This window comes from Antechinus flavipes, chromosome 1 (assembly GCF_016432865.1).
Source record: "Antechinus flavipes isolate AdamAnt ecotype Samford, QLD, Australia chromosome 1, AdamAnt_v2, whole genome shotgun sequence".
Lineage (NCBI taxonomy): Eukaryota > Metazoa > Chordata > Mammalia > Dasyuromorphia > Dasyuridae > Antechinus > Antechinus flavipes.
The window spans coordinates 447,366,870-447,392,592 of NC_067398.1; the positions used below are offsets into that span (position 1 = coordinate 447,366,870).

At 33.8% G+C, this 25,723-nt stretch overlaps 1 protein-coding gene across 5 annotated transcripts in view; it reads left to right on the top strand.

Moving 5' to 3' along the window:
• Positions 1-25,723, top strand: part of JPH1 (junctophilin 1) — a 92,384-nt gene that overhangs the window by 40,012 nt on the left and 26,649 nt on the right. The gene's annotated exons all lie outside the window — the stretch shown is intronic.

Consider the following 25,723-nt stretch of genomic DNA (forward strand, 5'->3'; position numbering starts at 1 on the left):
CTAAATGGAAGAAAATTCAACAAGTTGACAATGACAACATATGTGATGATACTAATTACAAATTTTTATTGATAAGCATCTGTTGTGTATGTGGGAATTGTGCTAGACATTGACAAAGACTCAAAAGTATGATAATCTATTAGGAAGGTTGCACTATTAATGAAAACAAAATGTGATATACTTTAACTTGCATAAATAAATACAAGGCATTTGTTGCCCTCTCTCCTCAATTTATTTTATCTATTCTCTATGTATTCTTTGTGTTTTTTCAGTGGATGGTAAACTTTTTCAAATTTTTTATTTTCAATTTTCCTTTATTTTTCCAAATACATGTAAAAATGGTTTCAACATTAATTTTTTATTCTTTCTTATTCATTTTTCTCCTTCCTTACCTCTCCCCTCCCCAAGATAGCAAACAATCTGATATAAGTTAAATTTGTGCAACCCTTTTAAACATATTTTCATGTTTGTCATGCTGCACAAGAAAAATCAGATCCAAAGGGAAAAAACACAAGAAAGAAAGAAAAAACAAGCAAACAAAAACAAAAACAAAAAGATGAAAATGCTGTGGATTTTCACATTTAGTCTCCATAGTTCTCCCTCTGGATATAGATGCCATTTTCCAACATAAGTCCACTGGAATTGCCTTGAACACTATATTGTTGAGAAGAGGCAAGTTCATCACAGTTGATTATCACCTAATCTTGTTGTTACTATGTATAATATTCTCCTGGGTCTGTTCACTTGACTCAGCATTAGTCCATGTAGGTCTTTCCAGGTTTTTCTGAAATCCATTTGCTAATCATTTCTTATAAAACAATAGTATTTGATTACATTAATATGCCATAACTTATTCATCCATTTCCCAGCTGATGAGAATCTGTTTAATTTCCATTTTCTTGCCACTACAACAAGAGCTGCTATACTTTTGTACATGTGGGTCCTTTTCCTTCGTTTGTGATCTCTTGGAAATACAGACCTAGTAATGAAACTACTGGATCAAAGGGTATGCACAATTTGTATAGCCCTTTGGGCATAATTCCAAATTGCTCTCTGGAATGGTTGGATCATTTCACAACTCTACCAACAATGCATTAGTGTCCCAGTTTTTCCATATCCCCTCCAACATTTATTATTATATTTTCCTGTCATCTTAGCCAATCTGAGAGGTATAAAGTGGCAGGATGCTAAGCTTTTTGAGGGAGTATAACTGTTTCTTTTTTGTCTTTTGATTTTCATCATCTAGCACAGTACTTTATTCATAATAATGGCTTAATAGATGCTACTTGTTGTCAATTTTCAGTGTAAGAATATATCTCCATTGACTTGTTTTCCCGCTGTATATAAAATGCACATAATTATGGGCTTCTTATCAATTAGAATGAAAAAGAAGTAAAAGACCCTATTCCAGTTCTCACTGAGTTTCAAGTCAAATGGAAGAAATGGGACAAACGACTACATGAAAACAGTAACAGAAATATGAATTTAATACATATACATATTATATATACATACATATATCCAGTTTTAAACTCTAAAATCTCTTAGAGCTAAATTTATGACCTAATTACATCTGTGTGCATCAGTTGTGAGGTAATATTGGGAGGTGGAGGTTCCCAGAATGAGATAGAGAAAATGAATTTTGTAACCAATGTCTAGGAGAAGGAAGGACAAGATTAGGATACTTAGAGACACTCAAAAGCAAAAGGCAAAGAAGGAAATAAAATTATGCTGGTAGAAAGGTAGAAAATTAATAAAAATTCAGATAAAGATAAAATATTCTTTAGTGATAGACTATGGCAGTTGTTTTTAGCTTTCTTTTAATTATTCCTTTGGAAGTAGGCATGAAATATGTTACAGCTTGAAGACATCTTTTATAAAATTCTATTTTTAAATAAATCTGACTAGTACCATATGCTTTATAAGTAGTACATTCTTTTTTAAATAAAATTGGCCCAAGTACTAGATATTGGGGCTGAAATCAGAAAGATTCTATGATTTTTATATATCCTTGTAATAGGGCTGAATTGTACTGTATATTTTTGCAGAATTTTAGAATACTAGCTCAGTGCCTCACATATATTAGGTACTCGGTATATTTGTTTTCTTTTGACTTTATCTTAACACTTCTAGTAGTCCAATCCATTTTTTTTTACCAAAGAGGAAACAGAAAGACATAAAGAAGTCGTGACTAACATTTATGATAGAATAGAGTCTAAAAATCCTGATTTCAAGTAAACCTCTAACCCAAAGTTCTTTCCATTTGATCATACTGTCTTTTGTTAGTAATCAATAGATACTTTGGCTGGATAAGAACATTTAGAAAAGATATTAGCAGGTAGAAAATACTCAGAGAAGCTGAATTGATAAACCATTAATCCAATAAATGCAAAGTAAGAGTGCATTGAAAAGGACACTGTGTCAAGGACCAAATGTCCTGGACTCAGATCTCAGTTCTACATTTGTTCTTGGACAAGTCATTCATCTTGAGTCCCAGCCTCATCTGTACAGTGAAGGTTTTAGACTAAATGACCTGAGAGGACTTCTAGCTTCTGAAATACACACACACACACACACACACACACACACACACACACACACACACACTGATTTTTTATTATCCAAGTTTTTTTAAAAAGTTACAGAAAGTGGATAGGTGTGCTCTACTTACAGAAAATAGCTAAGTAACACTGTTCAGTTACCGTGATCAGATTTTTTTAAAGATCTAGCTTCATAGAATTTGACAGTAAAACCAAGGCCATTTAAATGAAGACAGATAAATTTTAATTTAATATGTACGTGTGCTACTGAGAAAATGAGATAGGCTTAAGACAGCATATGCACATATTATTGTGGCTGGTGTTTCAGCAGAGGAGTCTGACTAAATAAGGCAACACATGAGTTGGCCTTATCAACATTTGACAGCAGTATAGTCTAACAGCTGATACACAGAAGTCCATCTTTTTTGTGTTAACATCAACTTCCTCATAGAGCGGTTTATCATTTTATATCTTGTCACTTCTTTGAACTTTTTAGATTTCTACTTTTATCAGTGTACCTCATTTATTTGTAAAATCTCAATTAAAATATAATGAATGGTAGATTCAACAAGGATGCCATAAAGAGCTTCTCTTACCACTCCTAAAGTAATATGCATGTACTTTTCAGGAGAAAGTTGGGTATTCAGTACCATGATCCTAGTATTTCTCTTCCTTTTTTTTCCACTTCAAAAATAGCTTTGCCTCAGATTGAGTGACCAAGGAACAGATTGCCAGAGGCCCCTAGTTCAAAGTCCTGATAATGAACAGATGGAGTTGCTCTCCAGTGGTTCTCTCCTTTGGTTCTATATACAGAGGGAGGGGAGAGAAAGCTGAATTCAGAATTCAGAGATCCACATGCCTAACCTTTTGTTCCTGCTAGATCTTTGGTCACTCTGTGCTTGTATTATTGTTATTCTATATGTAACAAAATAATATCACTTTCTAGGAATATCAGTTTAATCCTTTAAAAATAAATGTTTAAAAGGAAAGAAATCCAAGAGTTTGGCTTTTAAAATGGATACAGCACCAACTGTTATTGGTCAGATTAAAATTGACCTCTTTTTAAAGAGACTTCTAAAGTTTTTTCTTAAAAAAAAATCTTCACAATTTTGTTGCTACTTTGCTACTAAACTACTTTCTTGTACTAGTTAGATCAGAGAAGTTAAATGAGATTGCAGGGGGAAATCTTTCATCTGAATTTGATTTTTCAGTTCATTTTAATCTTAAAGGGTTTTAAAATACTAAGATTCATTTAATTAAAAAGCAACTAATTTTACTCACATGTGTTCTTGAGAGATTTAAATGCCATATGTGTTATATTTTCCTCAATACAGCCATTAGTTTACAATATTGATGGTTTCCATCAGACCATCTCTATTCTCTTACCCTCTGGATGGCATTAAAAAAAAAAAAAGAGGGGGAAAATGAAGACATTATTGGACAAGTTCTCTGGTAATAAGTAGTTGCCACGGCTATATTAAGTTTAGTGTATTTGGGAGGGATATGGGAGAAAGAGTAAGAAGTAAATGGGGTTAAGTGACTTGCCCAGATTCACACAATAAGTATTAAGTGTCTAAGATTATATTTGAACTCATATCCTCCTGGCTCTAGGGGCCGTACTCCATCCTCTGTGCCATCTAATTGACCCTAGTATAACATTTTAAGTATTTTAAAATGAAATTTGTCACTTTTACCTTAATAATATGTCATGTCTTTAATACCGACACAGTAGTGGAAGGAAATTCTAAGCCATTAAGTTCCTTTGGACATCTATAGCTCCTTTATATACCATTGATCCAGAAAGCATTTTAATATTGTACCATATGCATAGTATATACTCAGGATAAACTAGGAGATTGGTGTAGAATTACTGTTAATGTTCTTTTTTATTCTCTTTTTTTAAAAAGGGGAGAGAGGATAGTTTCAAAAATTGTATAACACTATCAAGAGAGAAAATAGAACATGGTGGATAGGACACTGGTCTTGGAATCAGGGAGACTTAAGTCTAAACCCTAACTGTAATATTTATGGTTCTTTGTTTCTGGGTAAGTCACTTAACCTCTGGATTTCAGTCAGATCTCTAGTCCGAAGATGAGTTATCTGTTAAAGTAAGTTCCTTGAGAACAAGAATTGTTTAATTATATCCCTCATTATCATATAATGCCATGTCTTCTACATAGTAGGAATTTATTAAATATTTGTCTAATTCAATTGAAAAACAAATTGTGAGACTGAATCAATCAGAGAATTAGAACTTATACTTTAGAATAATCAGTTTATGGGAGTTTTTGTTTTGATTTAGGGTTTTTTTTTACTTGTCTATGTATGTGTTGCTTTGATTTCATTTTTTTCTCATGAATCAGGGAGGCATAGTAGAATAGTTTGTAAGAATTGTAGACTGACTATAAAAAGGCTTAGAGGATAATACAGGCAAAAATGGAGTAGGCTGCAGGAAATATTAGGAAAAAGATAAAGAAAACACAATAAGATGATAGATACAAGGTTAGAAACAAAAGATTTTAAAATTGAAATTTGGAATATTAAAAATATCATAGTGTTATAGAACTGAAGAATTGGAGAGAAGGTAAAAACCATCTAGTCAAACACAAACATGTCCAAAGCATAACTATTCTTTGTGGTGTTCTCTTCTTTTTTATAATATATGATGATTCTCTGGGAGCAGGTTTCTTGGGGAGGTTTTCTGAAGGCAAACCTTAGTTTTGGTTCAAAGTAATAATCACCTCAAAAGCAGCCAGCTGATACAAGTTCAAATCTTTTATTGTCTCATCCAAAATAACCCAGTTGGCTTTCTTTGCTTCCCAGAGCTCTTGTTGACAGCTTCAGCCTCCAGCTCTCTCTGAATCTTGATTCTGCCTGACTGCAGATTAGCTTCTCAATCTTCTTAACTGACTGACTCTACTAACTCAGCTCCTTTTTATGCTTGTGGTGCAAACTCAAAGGTTGACTCCTCCTCTAAGAGTGGGATTATGGGAGGTGTAACTTTGTGAATCTTCCAACTTGTGAACTCTAATGTGTGAGCTAATGTGTGTAAACTCTGTTAAAAGTGTGAGCTCTAATGTGTGAACCAATTATCTAAGCATTGTTTCTATCAACTCTAGTGAGTTAACACCATGTTTCAAGTTCTGGCTCATAACAATTCTTCAGTGACAGAGGCATCAAGAATTTATTCATCCATTTTCTATTTAAATATTTCCAGTGGCAAGGATCTCTTTATCTAAGATAGTCCATTCCATTTTTGTTCACTAATAATTATTAGATAATGTTTCTTTTTGTTGAATTGGAATCTGCTTCTTTGTAAATTGGTACATCTTGGTCTTGGTTCTCTGTGATTCTATAGAAGACAAATCTAGTGACTTCTGTGTTGCATGCAGTTGAAGACAGTGTTCCATCTCCCCTAAATTTTGTCTTCAAGTGAAATATCTTTATTTCTTTCAACCTATCTTCAAATGTTATAGCTTCCAGTTTATCTCACTGTTCTAGTTATCTTCCATTGGATAAGTTCCAATTTTTCAATATCACTTTAAAATGTGTTACAGAGAACTGAGCATAGAACACCAGATGTATTCTGGCTAATGCTGAGTATAGTAGGACATTTCTTATACTCTAGGCACTTCTTCAGGACTTCAAAAGGACTGTGCTTTCATAATTACAGGTAGTACTCCCACTGATGAAACCCAAACAACCCTTCCATATCTGGTTATTGTAACTGTGACCAAAACATTTAGTTTGACGGGACAATACTATTTTTACAAGATGCTAAGTCCAGAAAGTTACCCCAAGATACTTGTTTCTCTTCCTTATACCCCCTTTCCCCTTTCTTTCCTTGACTCTCTCTTTGCCTCCCCCGCCACTCCCTTTCTTTTCTCTCCTTCCATCCCTCTCTTATTTCTGTTCTCTTAACCAAATTGGCATTCAGCTATATTGAGAAAAACTTTTGCTAAAGGATCTTCCCAATACTGTTATTAAGTCACACTTGCTTGAGTGATGACAGGATCTTGTCTTTAACCCTTCCTAATTTTGTAAAGATAAACAGTTCTGAGGATGAGAAAATTGTTCTGAACCACACAGTACAATTGTCTTGTATAGACATATCTTAGACATATGCTTCAATTGAGGGTGAAGTTTTCGTTGTATGTGTGTATATATATATATATTTATATATGTGTGTGTATATATATGTATATATATATATACACGCAAACACACACATATGTAATTTTATCTATATATATGTACATATGTATGTGTGTATATATATGTGTGTGTATATATATATATGTATATATATATATATATATATATATTTAAATATTGAGTACATTAAAACTTAAAACTAGTCAGGTCCATAAACCAATGGACAATTAAATAATCTTACTGCTTTTCTCCCCTTTCACCTCCTCCACTCCCCTCATCACTGTGTATTCAGTCACAGCCTTTCAGGGTCCCAAGCAAATCTGATTATAAATTGCAGAATGAGTGCTGATCTGTGTTGTCAGGGAGAGAGGCATGTCTATACAAATAATATCATTGGTCTGATGTCCTTCCCTGAGAAAAAGTGCTTATGTTCTTCTCTTTCATTTACTTTGAAAATGGAGTATTTCACTTAGTAGTGTGTAAGCTCCATGAACAAAGATACTGCTGCTTTGTTTTTGTATCCCCTGCACTTAGGACAGTTATAGTAGACATTTTATAAATGCCTGTTTATTTATCTTGTTTGTAATTCTCATAGTTTTACTTTTATGACATAAATTCTTTCAAGTAATGAGATTCATATGAGATTCAAATATTGACTTTTTTAGACAGTAATGATTTCAAGTTCAATAATTGACAAGCAACTAAAGCCATGAACATTATTTTCTCCTGAGACTATTTTTCTGCCTATTTTTTTTCCTTTGGTAATAAATGTGAACTTTAAATATTGCACAGAAGATGGTTTGCTGCTTTTTAAAATGCTGCCAACTTTATTATATACCTCATCCAACTTACCACAACCTGTCCCCTGATTTCATGACAGTAACACAACTGGTTCCCATTTGAGGATAGATGAGAATTTGCATACTGTAACTTTTTTTGGTTTAAGAAGAATTTTATTTTGGTGCATAATAGAAGGCATTATGCAGAAAACATGTCTAAGTTGTAGAAAATCAATTATATAAAACATGTCTATGTTGTATTGGTCCAGATGTTCTACAGACATTGGGCAGTAATGGATTCTTGTAACTGAGGTAAAGACAACTTTGTTTTTGGCACTACCAATCTGTTAAAATTTCTCCCAAAATTATTTGGTGACTTCATAATTATCGAATCCAATACCTTTTCTCCCAGTCTTCATTCTAATTGACCTTTCATAATACGTGACGTACTCATAATATTTTTGGCAACCTCACCTATAGTTGCTTTCTCCTCTGATTTCAAAGACACTACTACATTGCTAGTTCTCTAACTGCCCATTGGTTTTCTTTACTCTTCATTTTCTTTTAACTTTTTTCCCTCCTGAGACAATTGGGGTTAAGTGACTTGCCCAAGGTCATACAGCTAGGAAGTATTAAGTGTCTGAATGCAGATTTGAACTCAGGGCCAGCATTCTATCCACTGCACAATCTAGTTGTCTCTTGTAGATTCCCTCTAAGATCCATATTTGATGGTGTTTCTTTTTGTTTATTTATTTTGCTATGCTCTCTTTTCTCTTTTCCTTGTAATTAGGTTTACTCTGTGACTTGAATTACCATCTTTATGCAGAGGAATTCCAAAACTATTATCTTTTTTGAACTCCAGATATTCATTTCCACTAGACCATCCCTCAGGGATTTTAGCATTTTCAAAACTTAACTCTTTTCCTTTTTACTTAAATATGCTTGCTCCCCCTCTTTTCATGCTTCTCCCTTCTCCTCTCTCCCCCCTTTTCCTCTCAACCTCCTTCCCCTCTTTAGTCTCCTTCCCTCTCTTCCCCCTTCTCCTCTTTATCCCCTTTCCCCTCTCTATCCATTCCCCTCTTTTCCTCTCTCCCTCCCTCTCTGCCTATCTCTCTCTCTCTCTATGCTCTCTCCAAATATGATCCAACAATGACATTTCATAATGAACAATATTTTACGCCTGAAATCCTCAGTATTTCAAGATGGAGGAGGGAAGTAAGTCTCATCACCTGTAGCCCAAGACCAAGAATGGTCATTATATTTACTCTGAATTCAGGTGCTTTTTTGTATTATTGGGTATCATTCTCATGGTTCTACTTTCTTGCATTATATTCATAGAATTCATCTCACATATCACTAAATTTCTCATATTCATTGTTTCTTACATTATTCTTAGGGTACATTAATATTTCAGATGCCATAGTTTCTTCATGTTTCCAGGTTTTTGCCCCCTACACACATCCAAAATAGTGCCTTGTTAATATTGTGATAGATATGCATACTTTCTATCTTTGATCTCCTCCGGATACATATGCTGTAGTGGAACCATGTTACCAAAAGTTATGAACAGTTTAGTGACATTCCTTCCATATTTCCAGATTGTTTTCCAGATCCTCTGGACCATTTAACAGTTTTAATACTTTATCAGAGTTCCTCTTTTTTCCCATTTTAAAATATTTTTATTTAAAGTTTTGAGTTTCAAATGCTGTCCTTTTCTTCCTTTTTTCCCTTCCCCTCTCTAAAATAGTAAGCAGATGTAAGCTATACATGTGCAGTTATGTAAAATGTTTCCTTTTATTCATCATTTTGTACAGGAAGACTAGAAAAAAAGAAGTTGAAAGAAAAAAAATTGCATGCTTCAGCCTGTCTTCAAACAATATCAATTCTTTCTCTGGAGACCAAGAGTATTCTTCCTCATTAGTCCTTTAAGATTGTCTGGGATCATTGTATTGCTAAGAATTGCTAAGCCATTCACAGTTCTTCATCAAACAATATTGTTGTTACTCTATACAAGTTCTGGTTTTTTCACTTCACTCAGCTCAGTTCATGTAAATCTTTTTTTCCAGGTTTTTTTTTTCTGAAATCATCCTGTTTGTCATTTATTACAATACAATTATATTCCATTGCAATCATACAACAGCTTTTTTAGCCATTCCCCAATTGATGGTCATCCCTTCAGTTTCCAATTCATGGTTTTTGTACAAATAGGTCCTTTTCCCCTTTTTGGGATAGTCTTTGGGGATATATAGATCTAGCACTGGTATTACTGGATCAAAGGGAATGCAGTTTTACAGCCTTTGGGCATAGTCCAAATTGCTGTCTAGAATGGTTAAATCAGTTTACAAGGCCATCAACAGTGCATTTAGTGTCCTAGTTTTTCTTCATCCTTCCAACATTTTCCTTTTTTGTCATATTAGCCACTTTGATAAATGTTAGTACCTCAGAATTGTTTAATTTGCATTTCTCTAAATAGTAATTTAGAACATTTTTTCATATGATTATCGATAGCTTTGATTTCTTTTTCTGAAAACTGCCTGTTCATATCCTTTGATAATTTATCAATTGGAGCATGACTTCTACTTTTATAAATTTAACCATTTTTTAATATATTTGAGAAATAAGGCCTTTATCAGGTATATATATATATATTTAATTTTCCCAGTTTTTTGTTTTCCTTATAATTTTGGCTGCATTGGTTCTGTTTCTGCAAAAACTTTTAAATTTTATATAATCAAAATCCTCTAATTTATATTTCATAATGCTCTCTATGTCTTCTTTGGTCCTAGATTCTTCCCTTATTCATAAATCTGACAGATTAAACTGTTCCATGCTCTCTTAATTTGCTTACAGTATCATAGGGTATCTCTCTTCTTGTAGTCCTTCTAACATTGACTCTCTCCATCTTTTGTTGTCTTCTTGGTGCTCTAGTTTAAAAGGAACATTGATTAACATTGATGCATGTGTGAGGGAAATTGACTAGGATGATATAGGGTCAGAAAGCAAAATCATATAAAAAGTTGAAATGAGGAGAGGGGCATTTAGATCAGGGGGAAAAAAAGATTTAGAAGGGTTTATGATTGTCTTTAATTAAAAAAAAAAAAAAAAAAACACCATGTAGAAGAGGAATAAGATTCATACTTTGTAGCACTGGGAACCAGTTACAGTAAGGCAGACTTCAATTTGTTAGACTATTTTTTATATTAGAACTGCTTAGAAATATAACAGTGTCTTATAACATAACAAGCTCCCCATCACCGAAAGTTATCAAGCATAAGCTAAATAGCCATCTATAAGGAATTGCACAATCAATTCCATATTAGTTGATTAAGCTCCAAAATTCTTTCCAAATCGTAGATTTATGAGAATATAAACATAGAGCTGGAAGGAACCTTAGAAGCTATCTAGGCTAGCTTCTTCCTTGTCATTTTAGAGATGAGGTAACTGAAACCTGGAGAGGTGAAAATGGCATATCAAAGTTCAGGTGACTGAGATTTCAACCCAGATTTTCTGAACTTTAATGCTCATTCATTCCATTATACAATGTTCCCCTTTCCCCTAATTTCTCTAAATTCTTTCTTTCACTACATCCAAGTCTGTTTTCAGTTTCCAATATGGCCAAGCCATCCCTGAAGTTACCCACCTTCATACTGCTGCTGCTTTAACTAGATAGGGTTCTGATAAACCCATTATGTTCACTGTCATGCTTTTGTAGTAGAAACCAGTGGTCAAAGTGACTGAAAGCTCTCTACTCAACTTGTCACTATTGTTTCTTTGTTCCAATGACTATTGGTTCTGTGTCCTACCTTTGCCCCATCTTGTCCACACCCCATTTAGACTACTGCTTTTTACAAAGTAAAGAAAGACAGAAGACAATCTATTTAAATGTTATTTTCCTGATCAGTTTCTAAAGATTGGCTTTATGGCTCAATTGCTTAATAAAGGTGGAAGAATGGCATGCCCTCACCCTATCTGAGTTAAAGGGTAGATAGTTGCCATGGTGATATCTTCCTCTCATCAGCTATAATCTGGTTTTTCCCACAAGTTGTATTGTCTAAGACAAGTATAGTCTGAATTTTATTCGTATTTATTATTTCTTTGTAATACTCATAAACATTTCCCTTTTAAGCCATCTTTTTTACTTGTACTCTTTTAGAGCTTTTAGACTCTAAAAGAGCTTAATACAAGAGTGTTTAGAATAAATGTAATAACATATTAGCATAAATTTGTTACAATGAGTTTATCATTTCTCTGACAAAAAATTTAAAGGAAATCACTTTCTCTGGTTCTCCTATCATAATATATAGTGTGCCAATAAAAAGCTTTCATTAAAAGGTGATTTTAGATGACAGAAACTGTTCATATTGGGAGGTTACCCACTCTTGGAATGCATGCCAGAGTGGGGCACATTAAACTCTCCTGTTCCTTTCTGGCCAGCCAACCTAAAGTTTCAATTGACTCCCACCTAAAAGTCTCTTCTATTCTCTCCCCTTCTGGAGTCCCTTATTTTTTTCTCTATTCAATTCCCCTGACTTGTCTTCCCTGCTGCTTATTTACAAATGGCCTAATAAAGGTTAGTCCCATTGTATGCACTAATTTAGGACTTCCCTACTCTCCATCTCCAATTCTATTTAAATAAAAATTAAAAAAAAAAAATTAAAGACAACTCAGTTTGTAGTTTTTTTTTTTTTTTATTCTCTTCTCAGGAATATACTGAAGCAGTAACTAGCAGGAAAATATTTTGTTTTGGTGGGCTATGTGAAACAATGATTTGGAATCATTTTTAATTTTTTGGAGTTAAACAATAGCTAGTAATTTATAACATGTTAAAAATGTCTGGTAAAGATTAGATTTGTATATTGGGAATATCAGCTCTTTGGACATTATTTAAGCCACATTTAATTCAGAAATATAAAGATTTTTTAAAATCTTCATAGTTGAAGTATTCATAGTTGAATACATACATGTGGGCATGTATATGTATGTATGTATAACAGGTTCCTTAAAATATGAATATGTTTGTTTACCTCAATGTATTCCTATCTGGAATGTTTATTCATTGAATTTATTTAATGTTGTCCATATGTCCCAGTTTCTTTATCTCAGAACTAATTCAGGTTGTAAACACTACTAGTCTAAGGTCTGTTTGTTTTACTTATTTGCACAATAATGCTGTTATACTAGGGCAGCTGTTAAATCAGTTTAACAAATATTTATCAAGCACTTCCTGGGTGGTTCACATAAAAGCATCTTACTCAGAACCTCTCAGGTGAGATAGTTGCAGAAAAGAAATGCAACATGACCAAAAATCCATATCCAAGAAATCAAGTTGTCTTGGAACAATACCCTGTACTTCACATCTAAGGCTAGTTGTTGTAGGACTGAATTTGATTTTTGTCAATTTAGAACTAAGGGAAAACTGGTACTGGGAGCTGTCTACATCTGTAGAGGTATAAGGAAAGGGGGACAACCAGTGAAAATGCCTTGTTGGGAAAGCAAATGTGTTATGCAAGATACATCTAGAGGAACCAGATTATGAATTATTTTAAATGTCTAATGAGAGCATAAATTTGGTCCTAGAAGAAAATAGGAAGCCATTGGAGCTCATTGAGAAAGCAAGAGGGAAAAGATAGGTGAGATGGCTTATGTGATCAGAGCTATGCTTTAGAAAAATTACCTCTATTGAGGTATAAGAGAGGAATAAGACTTGAGGCAGAGAAATAAGTCAGAAGATTACTAGGGAAGTACTAGTACTTAATGGGAATATATGCCACATCTGAGGCAGGAGGGAATCATCAAAGGACCTGACATAACCAGACAGACAGAACTTTTTTTTTCCATCTTTATAGATTGCATGGAAACTTCAGTGGTATTTCAAGGCACAGCCTAGAGAGAGATTAGGTACAACAATAGTGTGGCACTACCATTAGCTTTGCATTATTATTGTGCATTGAATTCTTCACATAATAATAACAGTTTTTTGTAGTTAAGGAAAAAGTTGCAGTATCTTGATAAATTTTTGTGAGCAAATTTTATATAACCTTTTCCAACTAGTTATGAAAAATAAAAACTATTGTGCCTTATTTGAACTCTCAGAGGTCAAGTCTATATAGCAAAATAAAATAGAGATTGGGAAAGCCTAAGGTGAAATCAAACAACATTAAAAGACTAGATAATTGTCACAAAAAAAGCAAGAAATTCTAGATTTGTTTAATTCTAACTGTCTTAGTCTCCCAAATGAATAAGCAAGTCTGTCCATACTCTAATCTTCCCACAGGCAAAATGAGGAGCCTAATGCCTGTCACCAACATCACCTAAAATAATTATCTATAAGGCAATTTGAGGTCTTTATACAAATAATGCACTTTGTTAGAAGCCAAAAATTAGAGTATATTCAGTCTTCTTGATAATGTGTTAATTATTTTTACTATGCTGTGAGAGTTAATATAATTTCATCCAGAAATTAGTATTTTTAACTTCAACAATTTAGTTACATTGTTGATTTAGTCCACCTGCTCTTTCCCCCTTCCCCCATCCTTATCCTTTCTGTTCAGCCACATTACTTTTCAGTCTAAAAACTTAAGATTACTAAACAAAAAAATATTGGAATGTTAGAACCAAGAAAAAGAAAAATTTTGAAAAAGGAAGTACAAAACTTCACAATGAAAATAGCCTTAAGGAGGAAGAGGGGGGAATTGTTTCTGAAAACATTTGCTTCCAGTGTCTGAGATACTTTTTAATGCTTTAGGGGAATCTTATAAAGGAGCATAATGGTGTTTCAAAAATTGAAGAACTCGAATTGTCCCACAAGTATTATTGAACTAGAAGTCTAGTGCCCTATACATATTCCCAGAACCTTAAGTAAGAAACTGTGGGAATCTTAGCATTCTTTTCCCATAGTTCATGGCTCTCTGGCTGTTAATAGCCCACAGAGGCAAGCTCTGCTTAGATATATCTCTGCTGGCTTACTACCTCCAGAGCAATGGTAATCACTATATGATTTTTAGAGGGACAGAATTTATGAGAATGATTCTACTTTTCCCATTTTAGCAGTAAAATAAGTACAAATAAGGGAAGGGCAGCAAGGTCATTATGCCTAAATATGGTATAAATACATACAAAACTTGCTATTAGGCCAAAGCACAATTGGATTATGCAAAAAAGGTGGCACCTTGATTTGCCATGTTTCTTCACAGAGCAATCCAGTTTAAATATAGCTTACTACCACAACTTGCCCAGAATAAAAATAGCCAAGAATGAAGTTACAACAAATGGCAGTGAGAGGGATTCATTGCCAGAGGACAACTAACAGATGGGAAAAGATAGCTTTGAGGTAGATGTTAAAGGCTGGAATAAATGATAGTAGGTAGGACATTCTGGGTTCTTGCCACATAGTAAAATTTGTAAGTCAACATAAAAGATCCAGAGCACAAGAAAGGGAAGAATGGAAACATTATCGAGTCAGTAGCCAAAAGCTTGAATACACTGTTTATTTTTTGAGTTAAATTCAATAAACATTCAGCACTTACTGTGTGCCAAGCACTGAGCTTAGTTTTAGGGATACAAAGAAAGAGAAAAAAGAAAAGCAGTCAATGAGTTTATATTCTGTTGGGGGACTTTTTTTTTTTTACTGGAAACAGATAAGCAACTGCAAAATAGTTTGACTATTGAGAGAAAACAAGAGGATTAAGAAAAGTTTCATGTAGGAGATATACCTGAGTTGAGCCTGTTAAGGAAGAGAGAGAGAAAGGAAAAGAAAAAGAGAATTTCAGGCATATGGCCAGCCTATGTGAGGCAGAATTGGGTTACAAATTGGGTTATAAAATTTTCAGATGTTATCTTGGTTTAAAAAGATCAAGAATACACATTTATTAGAGACTATATTATTATATTGGAAGAAGTATTATCTATCAAGAACATATATCTTAATATGTAGAGAACATGGAAGAAATACTTGGATTAGTAAAGTACTTCATAGAATAATATAGTCCTATCATAAAAGTATTTTAAAATGAGGATAGATTTTGGACAAATTTTCCCAAAGAAACTTTGAGATTTTGGCCTAACCCATTAACCCATTAATTCTTTTTTTTTTTTTTTAATTTTTAAAGCTTTTTATTTTCAAAACATATGCACGGATAATTTGACATTGACCCTTGCATAGTCTTGTGTTTCAGATTTCCCCCTCCTTTTTCCTATCCCCTCACCTAGATGGCAATCCAGTATATGTTAAACATGTTAAAATATATGTTAAACGCATTATAGATAAACATATTTATATAATTTTCTTGCTGCACAAGAAAAATTAGATAAAAAATAAAAGTAAATGGGTAAGAAAACAAAATGCAAGTGAATAACAACAAAAAGAGTGAGAAAGTTATGTTGTGATCCATACTCAGTTCTCACAGACCTCTGTCTGGATGTCATTAAATCTCAAGATCATTAGAACTGGCATAGGTCATCTCATTGTTGGAAAGAGTCATTTTCATCAGAATTGATCTTTGTATAATATTGATGTTTCTGTGTACAATGCTCTCCTGATTGTGTTCATTTCACTTAGCATCAATTCATATATGTCTCTCCAAGCCTCTCTAAAATCATTCTACTGATCATTTCTTACAGAACAATAATATTCCATACCATTCATATACCATAACATATTCAGCCATTTTCCAACTAATGGGCATCCATTCAGTTTCTGGTTCACTACAAAAAAGGGCTGCCACAAACATTTTTGCACATGTGAGTCCCTTTCCTTCCTTTAAGATCTCTTTGAAATATAGGCCCAATAGAAATGCTGTTGGATCAAAGGGTATGAACAGTTTGATAACCTTTTAAACATAGTTCCAAATTGCTCTCCAGAAGGGCTGGGTCCATTCACAGTTCCACCAACAATGTATTGATATCTTTTTCTGTCATCTTAGCCAATCTGAGAGGTGTTGTAGTGGTATCTCAGAGTTGTCTTAATTTGCATTTTTCTGATCAATAGTGATCTAGAGCACCTTCTCATATGATTAGAAATTAACCCATTAATTCTTGAAGGAATTTTTCACTAAGGGTTTTTTAGGTTTGTTTCTCTAGTATATGTCATCTTCAATAGGACTTAGCTTTACCAAAAAGGAATAACAATTCAGTCTTTCAGACTTCAAAAATGTAAGAATTCTAATTTTCTAACTTTGGGGGGGTGGGAAAGTCCAAATCTGTAGTTTCACTTGTTCAGGGAATTCTCAGGAAGGAAATCCTTCTAAAAATGTAGATTGACAACTACTCTGCAATTTAAGAGCCTCAGAAAATTTTCTGGAACACAAAGAGGTTACCATCTAGAATAAGGAAAACCTGAACCAAGTTTCAGATACTTATTAGTTAGGTAACCCTAAGCAAGTTACTCAACCTGTCTGCCTCAGCTTTCTTACCTGTAAAATAGGGATAAGCACCTACCTCCCAAAGTATTATGAGGATCAAATGAGATACTATTTGTAAGATGCTTTATATATCTTAAAGTTCTATGTAAATGCTTGTTGTTCAGTCATTCCAGTTATGTCTGCCTCTTTATAACCTCAGTTGGAAAAAAATAAAAAATAAAAAAATAACTTCAGTTGGGGTTTTCTTGGCAGAGGTACTAAAGTGATTTGTCATTTCCTTGTACAGCTCATTTTATAGATGAGGAATCACTGAGGCAAACAGGTGAAGTGAACTTGTTCAGAGTCACACAACTAGGAAGAGATCACATCCTAACTCCAGGCCCAGTACTCTATCCATTGTGACACCTAGTTGCTCCAGTGCAAATGCTAGCTATTATTAAATGCTGAGTCTTAAGTGACTTGTAGGGTCACACAGACAATATATGTTAGACTTGGAAAATAATAAAGTCTAAATAGCAATTACAGTTTGAAAGTACATGAATATATATATAAAGTCTCATGATTATTCATCTTAAGACAAAAAACAAAAGATCCCACAATCATTTTTTTTTTTTGGAATGGAAAAGGTATTTTGTTACCTAGGATTATGTCTGTAGAAAATAACAGATAAAACTCCAAAGCAAAATTTTCAATCTTTACTCAGTCTTTGTCATTCCTGCTTTCAAAATGCCACAGGAAATGTCCATTGCAGCAATAGACTTTGAAGTGTTAAATAAAAGTATGTTGCTGTTCCCCAGAACTCTACTGAAATGAAAGGAAAAACACTGTCCAAAAATTAAGCAGTAGTTTCTAAGCTTTAGGAAGGTTTTTTGGAACAGTAATGAGAAATAACTATTATGGTACTTTCACATAAAAATTGTTTTAACTTCGAGTTTTCACACTTCATATTCAAATCCAGCAGTCAACTGTGTCATGAATCTTATGGTAATGGTGGCAGATTGCTCTCCTCTTGACTAGTGCCAAGCAAATCATTTGACTTCATTTAGCAATACCATATTAATTAATTGCCTCACTGCATTCATTTACTAGCATTTGGAATGATTTCACTGAATGAGTTTCACTTATGATAGACTTTGATTTGAACTTTGATTTTATTGGGAGGAAAGTGAATTTATGAAGATGTTGTAGTAGAAAATATTAAGTAATTTTGACTATTACTTTTCCCTTTAACTCTAGAGTTGATTATGAAAAATAGTACTTATTCTATATACCCACAACTTAAAAAATAGCTACTATATCTTTCAGCCTAAGTCCCCAGAAAATCTGTAGAAATTGTTACAAAATATTCTCATTTCTTGGGATCCAAAAATCAATCACTGGTTTATAGATGGAAAGAATCACCATAAACCATCTGTTTTAATACCCTCAAATGAGCCAACTAGGGCCCCGAAAAGCTATAATTTACCCAGAATTCCTAAGATGCTGAGTGGCAGAGTCATGATTTGAATCCAGTGCACTTTCTATTGTACTATGTTTCTCATTTGTTTCATTGACTCGTGTACCTTCTCTCTTTTAGTTAGTACCCTAAAGTACAGCCAGATCTTTTTACTTGTTCATTCATTGTTGTAGGGAAAAAAAGTCTCTTTCATCTTCACCCTTTTCATCCATGCTTTGGGATAGGCCCATTGTTGCTCTGTCTGTATTAACAAGCCTGGTTGACTACCAGAGGGCCAATAGAAACTAGACACCTTTTTCTATCTTTAGTCAACTTCCAACTATGGAGTAATGTGTTAATGTCCTTGTTTGGCTTCTCATCTAGGAATGGATCCTACAATCCGCATGTCTTCATCATAATTTATCATATCAACATATTCTCCCTTCCCCCTTTCCTCTAAAAAATGCATGCCTCCACGCAGCATCAAATATCTTTCAGTACTCTTTTGATCCTTTCTTGGCAGTACTTCTGACTTTTGTTCTTTTCCTTTCTGATTCCATAGTCACTATCCTACTTTTGGCCCTTTCACCTCCTGCCTAGAGAGACTACTTAACAGCTTCCTCTCTCCTTGCCTCCAGCAATCTGCATTGCCAATATTAATCTTTCTCAAACACTATTTTTATTCTTCTGTATTGAATAAACAATTGAATCCCACTCCCCAAACACAATGATTCCATCCTCACTTCTGGGATAAAATGCATGAAAAAGCTAAATCATTTTCAGATATTTTGCCAAGCAAGAAGAAAAACATAAAAGAGTAACTTTAGATTTACTTTTTTCATTTGTTAACCACGGCAGCTTTCCACATAGAAATTTCAAGGAAGGAAACACTTTTATTTCATCATAAGAACTGGCAAGAGGGGTGTGGCACAGAAAGGAAAAATGTGTGAGAGGGAAGCTACATAGGTAAATAATGGTCTTTATGCTCCAAATACAGTCACAAATTAGTCTTAGAGAAAATCATTAAGGAAAGTGGTATTTTGACATGTTTCCTTGTATTAATAGAGGATAAAGGGCTAGACTATGGTTAAATCAACAATCATTTTGTTAAGAATTTACTTCTTACAATGCATTGTGTTGAGACTTGAAGATACAAAGATGAAATAAGGAACAGCCTCTGCTCTGAAGTATCTTGCAATCGCAAGACATATTTAGTTTCATAGTACCATCTATTGCTTCTTTTTCTACTTCAGATTCTACAGTAGTACTTAGGCAGTAATGCCTGCTACTTTCAGGTTACATGTACCCTTTTATTTAAGGGACTGTGAACTTTAGCACAGAACACTTTTTCTCTAGCAACTCTAAGAATAATAAATAATAGCAAAATGACTAACATCATTTAGTGCAGTGCTTAAGATTTACAAAGTACTCCACTCATCTATCCTATGAGACAGGTATCATTATTATTCCCATTTTAAAGGGCAGCAAACTGAACTTATATTAAACAAATTACCTAAACTACATGCCTTTAACTATCTAAAAACTATATGCCCACAATAGAACTGTTCAGTTCTGCACACATATATTGTATCTAGGATATGCTATAATATATATATATATATATATATATATATATGTATAAAACATATAACATCTGCCATCTAGGTGAGGAGGTGGAGGGAGGAAATGGAAAAATTGGAACAGAAATGAGTGCAAGGGATAATGTTGTAAAAAATTACCCTGGCATGGGTTCTGTCAATAAAAAGTTATAATTATTAAAAATAATAATTAAAAAATCAAAACTATATGCCTTTTAACTGTTAACTATCTTAACATGTTTATGTCTTTTAACTAAATTTAAGTAAAGCACGATTTAAACCCAGATCTTTTTTACTTTAAATCCAGTGCTCTAAATTCTATGGACTTCTTGGTCAAGCTAGTTGTTATCTCAGTAGTATTTGAATCCAAAGTATCAAGTTCACTATAATTCTGAGACTGTATGTTTAATATTCATTCTCCTATTTCTATATGAATAAGCCACAAAGGAGTGACTAGAGAACTTACAATATGGATTAACAGAGATTTGCTTGTTTTTTGTCCAGGGACTATACTAACCAAGTTCACAGAAGATCGTCAGCAAATTGGCCATAGAGTCTTGAATTCTTTGGTCATAGCTAGTCATGAAAATTGCCCTCCAAGAAAGTGAAGAGAGGTTGCAAAGAAACCATAGATTTTTGAAGTACAAAAATATCTTTAAAACAAAGAAGTCCCCATAGATTAGATTTGGTGGGCATAATGTAGAGTGGGAGCCAGCATTTATTAAGCACTTATTCTATGCCAAACCCTAATCCTTACCACCTGTGAACTAGATGTTATTAATTTGTCCCTTTTTACAGTTAAAAAAAAACCAAGGCAGAGAAGAGTTTAAATGACTTGCCCAGGATGGCACGGCCAATTAGTGTCTGAAGCTGGATTTGTAGTATTGCATGGGGAACCAGTTTAGGCAGTAATAAAAAGTATCAGTCAAACTGGTCATGGTAGATTTTGGGGGGGATATTATGTATTTATAGCTCTGTCTTTATTGCTTGATGTTAATTGGGCAGAGTACTAAAACATTTTGTGTCTTTGCTTCCACTTCTACCTCATTAGAGGAGAAAAGCATGAAAAACCAATGATCATTTCATATTTTCAGTTAAAGATGGCAGAGTTAAGTTATTTCACCTCAAGGGAATATAAACAACTTGGCAATGACCACATTTTTCCATTTTGAGGAGTGATAATCTGTGACATTTCAAAGCTGCATTATACAGCCAAAAATTAATGTAAAAATGTGTAAGCAGTAGAGAAATGAAAACTGTAGAATTATAGAATAGTTCAAAAAAAAGTCCATGAAAAGAAAATTGCATGAAGTTAAGGGGATGCAAAGGAAAATAATAATTTGGAAAAAAAAGTCTTTGATATCAAAAAAGACAATTTTACTTAGCAGGGAGAAAATGCATGTAACATAAAAGTAAGAGGATAATGAGGGAATTTTACAGCATAATTGATTTTAAAATTAAGTAATTAATAGTATAAAAGCAGAATGTGAAGTCAAAAGAGTCTCCCTCTCCCATTTTTTTTTGACATATATATATATATATATATATATATGAATAAGCATGAGAGGGATGTTGGAAGGCATCTAATTCAATTCCTTCATTGTATATGTGTTTGTGTAAACAGAATTGTCTATCTACAGCTTTTGCATTTTAAGTCTAGCATGCCACACAGTCATACTGGTCAAATGATGGCACCATGTCACATCAAGATTCTGTATCAGAAAGATTTACTAAAGTAAAGTAAAACTAAAGGATACTTTAAAAAAATTAGGAAAATTTTAGTTAGGATAGAAACAAAAGGATTTGATGGCAAACTCAGTTAATTAATTGCAAACTCAACTATAGCTAGATCAACTTGATTATAACTTTAAAGGAGGGCATGATGGGGGGGGGAAATAAACATTAATATGGCATCTATGAGGTATCAGGCACTGTACTCTTAGAGCTTTACATATATTATGTAGTAGACTGTGTTTTACACTCTCCCCCAAAAAATTCCCTCCAGTGATGCAAAAAATAGGAAGACAATATTTAAGTACAAGTAAGGATTTGAAATAGCATGTTTGAAGTATCTCTGTATTGAAAGAGTATATTAAATAAAAAGATACTTAACCATAAATGGGTCTGTGTAAACAATCCAGAAAAGTTATAAGTTTGGAGAAAATGAAACTGACTTTAGTCTCAGCTTTGTCAATTTACTATCCTTGTCTTGTAGGCACCGTTACTGTGAGGGAATGATCTCTGAATTCTCTTCTACCTCTAAATCTGAGACAATGAAACTATAGTGAATTTTTGTTAGAATTTATCTCTAATTAGATGCACTTTACATTTATTAAAATGTTAGCCAGAATATTACTCATTTATGAAATGAGAAGTGCAAGAGCATACATTATTCACAATAGTTGATATCTGGCAGTTTGTTATGGAATGAGAAGGCAGCATTTCAGCCACAAAAATGATTTTTCTCACACCTAAAATTTCTGTAAATTAGTGCAAGAAACATTTAAATATTTGAATTTTAAATGTAAGAAAAACTGACTTGTTGTGGCATGGCCTTATTCAGAGAAGACTATTTGATTCATTACTGATAAGTAAGTAGGACATTGACTTTAAGAGGTTTTCTGTTAGTCATGATGGATTTGTATTGATCCACTTGTTTAATGGCCCCAGTTGTTAGGAATAGCAACATTTGAAAGTTGACTGATTATGATCCTATCACATGACCATGGATAGGAATAGAATAATACTAATTCATTCATATACAAGTTTAAAAATTTACCTTATTTCACAATGAATATACCAATCCAGAGAAAATCCAAATATTCTAAGCACCAGTCTACATTATGATTTTACTGTTTCCTTGTCCAAAGTCTTTAGTAACTGAATGTCAGTAAGTGACTAAAAGGAATTGTGTTCTCTACTCAGCTTTAAAAAATGCCACATTTGAGGCACATATTTTTGTGGTTCAACGTATCTCTTTCCCAACATCCATATAAATTTTAACACTCTATCGTCCAGTCTGTTTTGTCTACAACTTGCTGGCTTATTAGGTGCTACAATTTACTAGTAACTCTTTACCTCACAGTTTGATAAGACATGCTCCCTGAACGTGAGATCCAATCTCTAAGGCATCTGATCATTAGAGTTTTTGGTATTATTGATATCTTTGTATCTGAAGATCCAGCCAAATTGCCATCAGTAGCAGTCATGGTGATACAAGAGTTGTCTTTTTTCTCCTTCCTCCTCTGTTTTGCTATATAGGCAACAAAGAAAACTGGCTGTAGTAAAGTCTTTGGGAAAGGACAAGTATTTATGAGGAAGAAATCACTCTTGTCTGGCCTGGGTGGAGGCACTGGAATGCAAACTCTATTCTGGGAGGGGATAATATAGGTGCATGTTTTGGGTAAGTCACCAAAAAGAAATGGGAAAGCGCTGAAAAGGGGAAGAAACCCAGAAGAGACTACATCAATCAATCAATAACTGCTTCAAAAAAGTTTTGACATAAATTCATTATAATTCTCACATAAGAAATGAAAACTATGAATAGTTTCTTTCTGGATCATAGAATCAGTTTCTGAGTTAGAAGGGATTTTAGTGACCTTATATCACAAACTATATTTAAAACAGGAATCCTTCTTCCATAATACTTTTTTCATTCTTATTGCTTGACTTCCTGGTCTCTTCTTGGTTTTCATCTCACTACTCCTAGTTCTTATTTACTAACTGGGTGACTTTGGACCGATTATTTATATTCTCTGAGTTTCCATTTCCTCAGCCTCAATTGGAGTTTTGGACTATATAATTTCTAAAGTCCCATGTAACTCTAAATCAATGATTCCTTTATCTGAGTGTTTCTCTTCAGTTTTCTTTGCTGGATCATCATCCCCTTTGTATGGGTGGACACCAGGACTTTCACTTAGGTCTTCTCTTTCTTTCACTAACATTATAACACCTCTCATGGGTTCAGTTATCATCTACATTCAGATGCCTCCCAGATCTATGCATCTATCTCTCATCTGCCTTTTTGTCAGGCATCACCAACTATGATGGACATTTTGGACTTGGAGACTGGATATTTTTAACTGGATATCTCATAGGCATTTCAAAATTAACATGAGAAAATTAACATGCCTATTAAGATAGGCATAACAAAACTAACATACAAACAAACTCATTTTCCCACCAGCTTTCCCAAATCCTCCTGTTTTTCCAATTTTCTTATTTCTGTCTTTTAGGGTACCTGTCCTCTTCTACTCACATAAGCTCATAAACATAGTCTTCCTTCCACTCTTTCCTATCCCTTATATCTGTGCAATCAGTTGGCCAAGTCATATTGATCCCACCTCTATATCAATATAAAATCATTCTCATGCCTTTTCCCTTGTTTATATTCACACTGTTACCCCCACAATTAAGAAACGGGTATCTATCTCCATCTACACTTACTCCAATACATTCTTCAGATAGTTGCCAAATTGATTTTCTTTTTTCTTTTTTTTTTTTTTTAAATTTTATTTTATTTAATAATAACTTTATATTGACAGAATCCATGCCAGGTTAATTTTTTTTTTTTTTTACAACATTATCCTTTGCACTCGTTTCTGTTCCAATTTTTTCCCCTCCCTCCCTCCACCCCCTCCCCTAGATGGCAAGCAGTCCTTTATATGTTGGATATGTTGCAGTATATCCTAGATACAATATATGTTTGCAGAACCAAACAGTTCTCTTGTTGCATAGGGAGAATTGGATTCAGAAGGTATAAATAACCCGGGAAGAAAAACAAAAATGCAGATAGTTCACATTCGTTTCCCAGTGTTCTTTCTTTGGGTGTAGCTGCTTTTGTCCGTCATTTATCAATTGAAACTCAGTTATGTCTCTTTGTCAAAGAAATCCACTTCCATCAAAATATGTCCTCATACAATATCGTTGTTGAAGTGTATAATGATCTCCTGGTTCTGCTCATTTCACTTAGCATCAGTTCATGTAAGTCTTGCCAGTCCTCTCTGTATTCATCCTGCTGGTCATTTCTTACAGAACAATAATATTCCATAACATTCATATACCACAATTTACCCAGCCATTCTCCAATTGATGGGCATCCATTCATTTTCCAGTTTCTAGCCACTACAAACAGGGCTGCTACAAACATTTTGGCACATACAGGTCCCAAAATCTCTTTGGGGTATAAGCCCAATAGAAACACTGCTGGATCAAAGGGTATGCACAGTTTGATAACTTTTTGGGCATAATTCCAGATTGTTCTCCAGAATGGTTGGATTCGTCCACAACTCCACCAACAATGCATCAGTGTCCCCGTTTTCCCACATCCCTTCCAACATTCATCATTATTTTTTCCTGTCATCTTAGCCAATCTGACAGGTGTGTAGTGATATCTCAGAGTTGTCTTAATTTGCATTTCTCTGATCAATAGTGATTTGGAACACTCTTTCATGTGAGTGGTAATAGTTTCAATTTCATCATCTGAAAATTGTCTGTTCATATCCCTTGACCATTTATCAACAAATTGATTTTCTTAAAGCACAAATCTGAGTGTGTTATTTCTTCATTTAAGAAATTCAGTGGCTCCCAAGAAGCCTCTCCCAATTATTCTTAGTGCCTCCTCTCCAAAATTATCTCCAACTTCCTAAATAAGGATAAGTTTATGTATTTACATGTAGTTGTTTGCATGTTTTCTGCCCCATTAGATTGTGAAAGTAAGAAGTAGGATCAGATTTTTTGAGTTTAGTTTTGGGTTTTGTTGCTTTTCTTTTCATACATAGCACTTAATACATTGCCTAGCATATAATAAGGTTATACTTGTTAACTGACTTTAGGATAAATTTGGCATTTAAAACCA